Source organism: Equus przewalskii, chromosome 17 (genome assembly GCF_037783145.1).
Source record: "Equus przewalskii isolate Varuska chromosome 17, EquPr2, whole genome shotgun sequence".
In the NCBI taxonomy this organism is placed as follows: Eukaryota; Metazoa; Chordata; class Mammalia; order Perissodactyla; family Equidae; genus Equus; species Equus przewalskii.
In genome coordinates this window covers 31,469,468-31,481,919 of record NC_091847.1, presented here as the reverse complement: position 1 = coordinate 31,481,919, position 12,452 = coordinate 31,469,468, and positions in this window count along the sequence as shown.

Genomic DNA, 12,452 nt, shown 5'->3' with positions numbered 1-12,452 from the left:
GTAAATGTGTGCAAACCCACATGTACATACATACATACCTCCTTACCTCTGTCCATTGAGAAAGCCTGGGAGTAGTGATACCCCAATAGCAATAAGCACATATTTTGATTTCTAAATATCATTCTCCACTAAAAGGAACCAGGACTCCTTAGTAAAATGGATGATCCCAAGTCTGGGGTAGAGGAAGTACAAAATGGCCAGGGAACCTGTTTTGTGTCAGAAACTAACAAAGTGCTCAAAAAATGATGGAGACATGTCAAAAGAACATAGAAGCCAGCTTGAAGGGTCTCCCACTGGTCAAATCTGGAAATATTTAGCAGCAAAATAAGTAGTGCTAATAATAAATAATTATCCATTGAGTAAAATGAAAACCTATCAGTCCATACTGATATAAGTCAATCAATGAATAGATTGGATGTTTCATGAGAAATGGGAAATTTACATAGTTTTAAAGTACCTCTCCACAAAATATTTATTAATTACGAAGGAGATGGAAAGGTAACTTTATAGTGGAGGAGCCTGGCTGACATCCCCTTAATCCAGTGATCAAAGTTAAAATCACCAGCAATGGGGGCCAGCCCGGTGGCGCAGCGGTTAAGTTCGCACGTTCCGCTTCTCAGCCCCCTGGGGTTTGCTGGTTCAGATCCTGGGTGCGGACATGGCACCACTTGGCATGCCATGCTGTGGTAGGCATCTCACATAAAAGTAGAGGAAGATGGCCACGGCCACAATGTTAACTCAGGGCCAGGCTAGCTCAGCAAAAAGAGGAGGACTGGCAGTAGATAGCTCAGGGCTAATCTTCCTCAAAAAAGTAAAAAATAAATAAATAAATAAAATCACCAGCAATGAATGAGTTGATCAAAACTGTGTGCCACCTGCTAGGGTGCAAATACTTCACTTCTATGATATTCCTGCCAAAGACGCATAACCTTAATCCAACCATCAGAAAATAGCATCAGAAAACCCCAAACTGAAAGACTGTCTAGAAAGCAACCAGCCTGCAATCTTCAGAGTGTCAAGATCATGACCATCAGGAAAGAATGAGGAACTGGAGCAGATTGAAGGAAACTAAAGGGACATGACAACTAAAAGCAAAGCATGATTCTGGACTGGATCCTTCTGTTATAAAGGTCATTATTGTGACAACTGGCAAAACTTGAATAGGGTCTGAGGATTAGATAATAGTAACGTATCAATTTGATTTCCTAATTTCGGTGATTGCTTTGTGGTTAGTAGGAGAACTTCTTGTTGGAAGGTGTTTGGGGTGATGGCCGGTGTGGTAGGTGGCCTCCAAGATGGTTTCCATGATCCCCACTTCTTGATATTCAAGCCCTTGTATAACCCCCTCCTATTGGGTGTGGCCTATTCCTAGGGATTCACTTCTAATTAATAAAATATGGCAAAAGTGATAGCACAGCACTTGTGAGATTAGCTGACAAAAAGATTGTGGCTCCCATCTCGGGTGCTCTTTCTCCTTTTCTTGTTCACTCACTCTAAGAGAAGTCAGCTGCCACGTTGTGAGCGGCCCTGTGGAGAGAATTACCTGGTAAGGAACTGAGGGAGGCATCCCGCCCACAGCCTGTGAGGACTGAATCCTTAGCAAGGAACTGCAGGCCTTGGGTCAGTGGCGTGTGAGGAATCAAATCCTGCCAACAACCACTTGAGCGAGCTTGGAAGTGAATCCTCCTACACTAGGCCGTTCAGACGAGATTGCAGCCCCAGCCTGCACCTTGTTTGCAGCCTGTGAGAGACTGTAAGGCAGAGGAGCCAGGTAAGCCACGTCCAGATTCCGACCCACAGAAACTCTGAGATAATGAAGGCTGTGATAAGACATTAAATTTGGGGGTAATATATTATACAACAATAGAGAACTAATATAGGGTATCATATTGCACCTTACTCTCAAATAGTTCCAGAGGAAAAGCTGTACTTTAAATTTGAGATTGTTTTAAAAACGTGTGCGTGTGTTGTGAATTATGCCACTTCCCTGCTTAAAACTCTTGATTGGCTTCCCATCACACTGAGAATGAAACCCTAACTCTTTACCATGCCCTGCATGCTCTGCCCGTGGTCATTTCTCCAGCCCCCTTGGACCCCTCCCACCCTTCCCACACTGGTTTTCTTCCAGTTCCTTGAACAAATCATACTCCTTCCTATGACAGGGTTTTTGAATTTGCTCTTCCTTCTATCTGGATGCTCTTCCCCATTCCTCTCATGACTATCCCTTTTGCATCCTTTGAATCTCGCCTTTAATATCCACGTCACAAGTCTTCCCCCGTCATTCATAGTCTCTTTCTCAGCCCTTCACTGGTTTCCCTCCTATACTCATCAGATTTTGTAATTATTTTATTTGTGTACTTATTTTTATCAGTCTCTGCCTTTGATAGAGGTAAGCCCTGTGGGAATCATCTTCTCCTTTACGCCATTGCATCCTCAGGACCTAACACAGACTAAAAATCCTTTAAATATTTGTCAAATGAATTGATTAATATAATGCTTGATAAACTGGATAGAATTTTCAAAAGCAAAGTGTCATTTCTCCTCACTCCCAAAAAGAAATTGTAAAGCTATACAGAGAGAGTTAAATCTCATTAATATGGGCAATCAAGCCTGATCATAATAGACTGTTTATCTTCCAGCATCAAAATTGATTGAGTCTCCAGGTCATTGTATCCTTTTTCTGTGTTACTTTATTGTTATCGTGGTTATCACGTTTACTTGTGTCTACAGAGTTGGCTTTGGTTTTTCTATTCTTTCAGTCCCTATTTTGCAGACATCCCATCCCAGAGTTTTATTCAACGTTGAGTAAAATTCCACCTGCAGATAACAGCACCATCTTCCAAGAATCCCAGGAAACCCTCCGCATGGATTTAGTGGGCCCCAGAGCTGACTTTGATGGTGGGGCTGGGAACCCCCTTCTGACAGCGACATGCCTCCCGCCCCTACAACAGTTCAATACCATCAGGGAGAAGAGAAAAAGGCAGACAGAAAGAAGCTGAAATCTCCCAGCTTGTTTCTGCCAGAACACATCAGTTCCAGGTCATGTTTCTGCAGCACACATGTCATGGAGCGAGCACGAGCTGTCAGCAGGGAGAACAGAGACGCTCCTTTGACAGATCCCATGTCTACATTGCGGACCCATTACAACAGAGAACTTGTTCCCCTTGAATGAGCTGCCTCTCCCTCAGCTGCGTCCTCCAGCTGCAGAAATGCACCCACTGCTGCAAAAATCCTCAGTGTCAAGCCCTGGAAAGGCCATGTCTCCGCTTGTCATATATATTTACAGGACAGAGCTGCTATGTTCGTAGTTGGGGATGGGGTGAGGAGGGACAGACAGAAACACAGCCCATCTCCCCAGAAGGTGCAGCCTGTCATTTCAAATGCTCACCATGTAAGTGTGTTCAGTTCACACCTAGAATCATAAAAAAAGTGAGCTTCAGAATTCACTTCCTTTTAGTGCAAACCTTTAGTAAAACCTTTTGAAAGCAGCTTTCAAGAAGTGGGTAAACAAACATTTTAATGAAAATTATGAACTCTGCCTAATTACTCATTACCTTTGAGTCCTAGTTTCCCAATATGAGGGGAGTAGGGAGGAAGGCAAAAACTATTCATTGAATAGGGCTACACATTGTAAACTAAAGGGAGACAGGAAGTTCCATCTGACAACAGAATGTGATTTGAAGGCCAAGTGGTGCGTAGGTCCACACCCCGGATCAGAACCAGTGAACCCGGGGCAGCTGAAGCAGAACATGCAAACTTAACCACTGCGCCACGGGGCAGGCCCCACTAGACACTATTCTTGGCACTGAGTAAACAACCTGCCCTCAAGGAGCTTACTTTAAGTGGAAAATAAAATAAATAAAAAGCAAATGTTGCTATTTAGCATTAAGTGCTATGAAGGAAATAAAACGTGAGTGACGAAGTGGGGATGGGGTCTAGAAAACCCTGAGGAGGTGACATCTGAGGAAAGACTCGAAAGAAGTGAGATAGGAGGCCAATGTGAAGGTCAGGGGAGAGCATTATAGAGACCCACGGTCAAAAACTTCGAGGTAGAAGTGTCCTCCAAGGCCAGCGTGGGTGGAGCAGAATAATCAAGGGAGAAACAGCAGGGAAGAGGGAAGACAGGCAGCCAGCGAGCAGAGAGTGGAGGGGCTGGATTTTATTCCAAGTGGAATATTGTAACCCAACTCAAATGGGTTCGTCTCCTGGTGAGTTGGAGCTGAAAAGCACAACCAAGGTTGAAGTGGCTGAAGAAAAGGTTATTGCTTGCACAAGCAATGGAGAACACTGGGCATAGATCCCAAAGCAGTGTCCCCCCACCTCTGTGCCGGTGGAGACTTTATGCACAAGAGTGCAGGAGATAACAGGGTTATTTGCTACAATTGTGTAACAACTGTGCTTTATCAGAGCGCATGTGGAATCAGTAAGCAGACCATTCATAATGAGTTCAAGGTAACATGCCATTACATAACAAGTTCAAGGCAAATTTTGATGCTTGGGGCCAGAGCCCTTTGAAAGGGTTTTGCTGCAAGTGTGCAAGTTTCTTGTGCACGATGGCAACATCCGCGAAATGGGGACATCAACTTCTGAAAAACAGAACATTTAGTTTCTCCCTGTCTGGAAAACATTTGACAGGCCATGTTAGCTATTGATCAGATTCTCAGTAACCTTTCCTTGCCTGGTTCCCTGGTCACAGTATGAGTTTGGGAGGGTTTTGAAAAGGGGAATGACATGATTGGGTTTACATCTTTTAGGATCATCGTGGCTACTGTGTTGAAAAATTATGGAAAAGAACAAAAGCAGAAGAGGGAAACCAGTTACAGGCTATTGCAGTGGTTCAGGCAGGAGAAGGAGGTGCGTGGAGCCGGGCAGCAGCTATGCAGATGGTTCGAAGTAGTCATATTCTGGATAAATTTTGAAGGCAGAGGTGATAAGATTTGCTGATGAAGTGGATGTGGCACTCGAGAGAAGCGAAGTACTAAAGATGACACCTTGATTCTGGACCAGAGCAACTGGAGGAGTGGTGGTGCCATTTACTGAGATGGAAAAATCTGGAGGAGAAGACAGTTGAGAAGGTAGAAATGTAGATTCTGGTTTGGATATGTTCAAATTTTTATCCTTTAGGCATCCAGTCCAAGGGGTGCATGCATATATGTATGTGTGCAAGTGTGTGTGCATTTGTGTGTGTGCATGTGTGTAGCTCAGGGGAGAGATTTAGTCAGGAAATGTGAATTTGATAGTCATCAGCACAGGGCTGGAATTGAAAGCCATGTGATCGGATGAGATCATTAGGGAATGAGGGCAGATGGAGAGGAGAAGATGACCAAGGCCTGAGCCTAGAGCATTCAGCCATTTAGTCAAGGAGAGAAGTCGGAGCAGACAATGAGGTAGTGAGGAAATCCAAAAAGGACAGTGTTCCAGAAGACAGGAGAAGAGAGGGTTCCAAATACTGCCAAGAGATTAAGGTGAAGACTGGAAACGGGTCTTGGGAGTTGGCAAGATGGAGGCTGCTGACCTTGGAAAGAATGGTTTGATATAAGAGTGGACCAAAAACAGTGGGAGGAGTGGGTTCAAGAGAGAAAGGGAAGCGGGGAAGGGGGACAGCAACTACAGACCAGCTTCAGGAAGTTTTGCTGCAGAGGGAAGCAGAGAAGTGAGGCAGTAGCTAGAGAGCGACACGGATCTAGGTTCACGTTTTCTTCTTTTCTTTGTGAATCAGAAGTAGAAAGGAGGCTTGGTTCTCCTCACTCCCTTCTCAGTCACACAGATTCTCACTGCCTTTTAATTCAGATGAGAAATGATGACAAGCTCCATGGCTGAACGGGCATTTGTTAAGAGGGGAGGTATTACAGCATCCTTGGAAACAGAAGGGGAAAACTCCAGTGGAGCCAGAGAAATTATTGCTGATTTAAGACAGGGATGGACAAACTATTGCTGCTGGCCAAGTCAGACTTCTGCTTGCCTTTTAAAATAAAGTTTCATTGGAACACAGTGACAGGTATCATAAGGCCCGCAAAGCCTAAGATACTTACTCTCTGGTCCTTTACAGAAAAAGTGCACTGACCCCTGACATAGGAAGTAAGGGGGAAATTGGAGGAACAATGGACTTGAAGAGATGATGGGAATGGATCCAGGTTACAAGTACCGTACTGGATTACAAGTACTGTGCCAGGTTATAAGTACTGGCCTTAAGTAGGAGCAGGGACATTTTCCCTTTGTAACTGGGGTGAAAGCAGGTGGAATATACAAACAGTGGGACATTAGTAAATCTGGAGGTGGCATACCAGGTTGTGCTTTTTTGATTATTTCTATTTTCGCCACTTAAAAAAGAAGTGAAGTCGTCTAATGAGAGTGTGGAGGGGAGAAAATGTCTGATATACAGATATGAGAAACAAAGTCCATAAAACCAAAGGGAAGGGGGATGAGCAGGGACATATCCAATCATTTGATGAAGAGTATATCTGCAGAGATCTTCACTCATTTGAGAAATTGCAAATTAAATTAATATGGGACCTTCAAACAGTCACTGAAGATCAAGAGAAAAGGAATTTCCTCATCAAGGCTAAGAAGAAACTAACTAGAAACTAATAATTTATTTTAAGAGATATTAATGTCTAGTAAAACTTCAAATATGTGTTCTCAATGACCCAGCAACTGCATTTTCAGGTAATATCCAAGTGAAATATAGAGATAAATATAAATGAATAAATAACTAAACTTCCACAAAGGCTTTTACTGCAGTCCTCTTGGTGAGAGCGAAAATCAAAGCCCACTTCCATCTTCAGAGCAGTGGTACTGCCAAATTAATTTTGGTATACTTATTTGATGGACTTCATTAGTACAGAAGTAATCTTGAAGACATAATGTTGAAAAACATTCAAGTTGCAGAAATTATTTATAGTACAGTAAATCATTTACATAAAATTTGCATACACATAAAATAATCTATGTTATTTATTAATATATATTTAGAAAACACAAAAACAAAGACTAGAATCACAAAATTCATAGCAGTTAACTCTGAGGAGAAGCACGAAGAGAAATGTGACCAGGGGAAGATTTATAGGGAACTTCTCCTTTATTGGTAATAGTTTATTTCTTAAAAGATTAGAGAAACTATGACATAATATTTGTTAATTCTGGGTGGTAGCTGCATGGGTATTTATCTTATCTTATTGTCAATGAAAAAACTTTTTGGTGTTTAAATTATTTTCTCAAATTAAAAATAAATTATAACAGTTTACAAATTGTTTTTTTAAGAAAACTAAAACTGAAAAAAAAAAACCACCTAATACTGGAGCTGAATAGGGTTTTGTAAAGACTGTTAACAAGGTGGCAGTCGCCAATATAAGAAACTCAGTACAGCGTGCAGTGGCAGGGTCGCACAGAGACTGAACTGCAAGGCCCTTCTCCTACTTAGGGGTCTGCAGTTGGAGCCCCTGAATGAATTTCCGCTCCTCTCCACCCAGCCATCTTGGCTGCTTCCACTAAATCCTTCATTTCTCACTGTACACATTATTCTCTCAAGGAAGTCTCTCATTTTGCACGAGGGAGTTACATCTCTCTCCTTTGTACTTGAAAAGTTCTCTATGTGTACCTCAACCTTGCAGCGTTTATCATGCTAGTATAATTTCTTGTTTCCTTGTTTGTCTCCCCTCTGAGATGCCGGCTCCTTAGGGTGGGGCTGTGTGTACTCATTAGGGGAGCTTCCACTGGCACAGCTCCCAGTCCAAGTACGTCCTTCCTCCGCTTTTGCTGAATTTTGTAGATTCGTGGTCCAGACGCTGTACTGCAGTGGGGCCCTCTGCTGGCAGAGGGCAGAATGAGGGTACCGCACGCCTGAAGATGACGCTAAGAAATATTCAAGGCAAACCATCTACTGAAAACTTTTTGCCTGGAGCTGGAATTGCCTTTTAGAATCATTAACGTCTGAAGATGATTTTCATGGGGGAAAAAAAAGGAAACTCAATTTTTAAAAATCAGCTGATCTTCAGGCTTGCCTTTCCTTCTTGTTTTATCTAAAAACACAGGTAGGGAAAGTTGGCTCAGAAGTTCAAAATTGGATTTTTCTTTTATAGCCTCCACTCAGCATTCCCCATGGAACAGTTTTCCACATAAAAAAGTCAAGCCTCAGCCCTACGGAAAACATCCTATAGACATTTTCCTGTTTTTGCCATCTTGTCCAATTTTGGAAAACGTATGACCCACACTAGACCTACCCATTGTAAATAATGAGGGAAAGATGGGTGGTGAAAACCACACTCCCGTCAAGCTTGACCTTGACCCATTCCTAGTTTTAAAATCCTAATCTAATATTGATGCCCCTTGGTTTGAGAACTGCTGGTCACAACGAGAGAAAAGGCATGACCTCCACTCTGATTTTTGAGGAAGACAATGTTTCTGGGACCCACAGATACAGTTGAGCTTCAGACCCTGTGGTAGTCGTGTAGTCCTTCCTGAGGGCACGGCCCTCCCGTCTGGGCAGCAGGTTGGTCACATGACTTGCATTGGCCACTGAAATGTGAGCAGAAGTGGAAGTGTGTCGACACCCGCTGAAAGCTGGAAGAGGCGTTGCTGTTCTCCCCCAGGGGTCTTGCTCCTGCTACCAAGAGAACAGCATGTTCTAGAAAGAGGCTGCTCTTTTAGCTGGAATTCCAGAATAAAGAGCTTTGGAGCCAACAGGCAGCAGACATGTAATATGAGCAGGGGGAAAAACAAAAAATAAAAAAATGCTTTGTTTTTGAAGCCGCTCAGATCTTAGGGTTGTTGGTTACCGTGGCATAACCTGCTGAAAGATGACCAATGGTGAGTTAAAAAATTAGAATAAGTTAAAAATGCACGCCACACAATAGCCACCAGGCTCCTGGTGAGCCTCCCCTCTGGCATCAGCAGCAGGTGCCCTGTAGAAGGTGAGAGGGAACTTTGCCATGGGCTGGCCTCTTTTCTTCTGCAAGGCCAATTGTAGCAAATATTCTGGTTTTGGTATACAAGCTGCTAAGAAGCTTCCTGGGTCTTTTTTTCCTTTTGTTAAATTCATCTCAAAGGTCCAGAATTTTCTTAGTCCAGAGCAAGCTCCAGTGTTCCACCTAACTTCCCATGGAGAGCTTTAAGAAAATTCTTACCAGCTTGCAAGGAACCATTGCTGTTCGAACAGAGCAGATTGTTTCCTATCTTTTCTGTATTACCAGCTGGAAAAACTAGAATTTCCAAAATTAGAGTAATTTTTTTCCTATTGATTTTGCCATTAGTGACCCTCTGTGGTCTCTCCAGGAAGATAGAAAGTCTTTCATTAAATGTTCCTTGAATGCGGGTGTAGCCCAGAGCCTGACCGTGGTCAGCCTGTTGCAGAGGAACGAGACAAGGGTTCATAGTTACAGAGAGAAAAAAGCAGAGTTTCATGGCAACGGGGTGCTTTTCTGGAGGAAACACAAACTGACTAGCGAAGGTGATAAAAATGGCCTATAAACACTGGAAACGTGGAGTGATCTGGGTCTTGTATCCATTTAATTTTAGTAGAATCAGTACGTCATTTTATTCAGCACACGTAGGAACGTTCTGTATATCAAAATAACTTTTTCAATACCGACCATATATATACTGCTGAGAATTCAACATGCCATTCCTATTTGCCGTCATCATAGATACATATTTTAAAAAACAGAAGAACATAACTACAATGATTGCTTTTAATTTTTGAATATTAGTTAATATTATTGAAATATTAGTAACAAACAGCATCTCAGATTCTTTGGAAATTAAGGTAGGATGTGCTCTTTTGCAGTAAATCACCTGCCTTTGGCATCAGCTGTCTCTTTTTGGCTTCCCCTCCACCCCCTTTCTTCTTTCCTTTCCTTCTCTCCTGTGCCCCACCCTTGGCTCTGGACAGCTGCAATCTTCTTTGCCTGGTGTCCACTTCCCATCTCCATCATCCCCCTGATCTCTTCAGTCCTAAGAGGGGCAGTGGTGTAGCAGAAGGGGCACTGAATTTGGAAACGTGGGGATTAGGGTTGAGTCCTAGTGCGCCACCAACATACTGTATGACTTGGGCTAAATCACTTAACATCTCTGTGTATCCATGACCTCATCCATAAAATGAACTGAGGATGTTTGGTGTAATTATTTCTAGGGTCCATTGCAACTTTTCAGTAATATGGATCTTCCTGCTTCTGTACATATCAATTGGTCATTTGAATCTGCTCTAGCTTTCTTCAGCCATTTTTGTTACTTCTTTTTCTTATTATTACTGACATTTGGGCTTTGAAAATAGATATTCTGTCTTATCCAATTATTTAAAAATAACATTGATTGCCCCTACCATGATATTCCTACTTTGTAGATTTAAAAAAGAAAGCCTAAAGTAGAAGGTTACAGACTTCCAGGGGGTGGGGGGTGGGGTGGAGTCTGGGGAGGGGGCTGATTTTTTCTGCTTGAAAATGGCAAGTGAGTTAATCTTAGTTGCCAGAGGACCGTAAGCTACTCTTAACAAAATTTCAACATCTGTTCTCCAAAGGCAAGAGTGTTGATTTCCATCCGTGCTCCCAAAGTTCTTTTCTGTATAAGCCAAGTCCTAAGCAACGAAGGGTGGTTGTGTTAGATTTACCTGTCAGATCAGTCACGTCAGAGTCAACATAGGTCATATTTGGCAGAGAGGAGAAATGGTATCTGGGCTTGTTTTATGCCATTTAAGTCATGATCTCACACACGGTGGGTGCCTCCAGCCTTCAGAAAAGTGTGTCCTCTAGGTAGTCAATGGCCAGTCAGATCTCTGCTGGAAAGTAATGGGACTTGTCCCACAAGCAACTCACCCCCCAAATTATTCCAGGATTAGCAAAGTCATTAATCCCCCTTATCCGAACATCTCTTACTTTCCTCCACTGAATTAATTTAATATTCTTGTTAATATTTCCTAATGAGAAACAAAAGAGAGATCACAAAGGTAAAATATTGATAACACCAAGTTTAGAGAGGGTACGCAGATACAGACACTCTCCTACACTGTTGGTATGAGCCTAAATTGGCATAAGTTTCTGGAGGGTAATTTGGCGATATGGATGAAAATTTTAAATGCATAAAAACATTCCACTTCTATTAGTTGCCCTCGAGTTATCTCAAGAGTGTACACAGGTGTTCACTGCATAATCATTTATGAGAGCAAAATCTAGAAACAACTTTTAGGATATGCTGAATGTGGATCAATAAGAAATAGGTTAAATAAACCATGGCCCATCCGTACAATGGAATGCATGCGGCCACTTAAAGAAAGAAGCACATCGACACGTGCTGACGACAAGAGATCCCAGATGTACTAATTTTAAAAGGCGTTTTGCAGAACTTATTTTCTACATGTACATATGACACTATTCACATAACTATATAGATATATTTAAAATTGATGTGTGTGCATTAGATATATAAAAGCAAACTCAAGAAATTATTGATGGAGGTTATTGTGCAGAATGAGAAGTGGGAATAGAAAGAAAGATTTCACTTTTCCAATTAAAAACTTCTCTACTTAACTACTTCATATTTCAATGCTCATGCATTATCTTTACATAAAAATTTTTCAAAGTAAGAAACTGGAAACATCTTTTAAAAAAAGGAGTAAATGGTGAAATAAATTAGGATATAACCATAAAATGTAATACTAACCAACCACTAAAAATTATCTCCTACAACTCTACTTGCCGACAGAAAAATGTTGGATGTATTGCTAAATTTAAAAAGCAGTTCACAAACCAAAAAGACTAACAAAGTGAAGGAAAAAACATTGGAAAACACTGAAGTCCCTCAAGGACACATTCCAGGTTTGTAACACCAGTGCCGGCATGGGGCCCAGCACACCCATCTCGAAAGTACATTTATTTGATGGTCACAGCGTGCCTGCACTGTGTTCGGGCTTACATAGTTTATGGCTGATCCTCACAATGACCTCATTTATCCCCATGTTACAAGCAAGGAGACTGAAGATTAGGGAGTATGTTTAACTAGAGAAGCTTGGATTCAAACCCCGATTTGTCTTCCCAAACCAAAAGTTTTGTGGAGTAAATTATTCAACAAGTCAAAAAACGACAGAAGGGATCACAGAAAGATTACCGGACTACATCAGATTCAATTAGTACAACTGTGACTAAGGAACTCATAGTTCAGGGAGAAATCCTTCCCCTGTCACAACACCTGAACAGAGAAGGGGAGTGGGCTCTAGACCAGGCGTTGAGCGCTGACTTCTTGCCTCTTGGTATATGGTAGGAAAGAAACTCTGAAAGGGTCATGAGCGATCACATAGTTCACTGTTTTTCAAACTGTAAGTTGTAACCCATAAGTGGGTCCTAAAATCAATGTAGTGGGTCTCAATCAGGATTTTTTAAAAAATAGTGAACTGGAGGGGGCCAGCTCAGTGGTGCAGCGGTTAAGTTTGCAAGTTCTGCTTTGGCAGCCCAGGGTTCGCAGGTTCG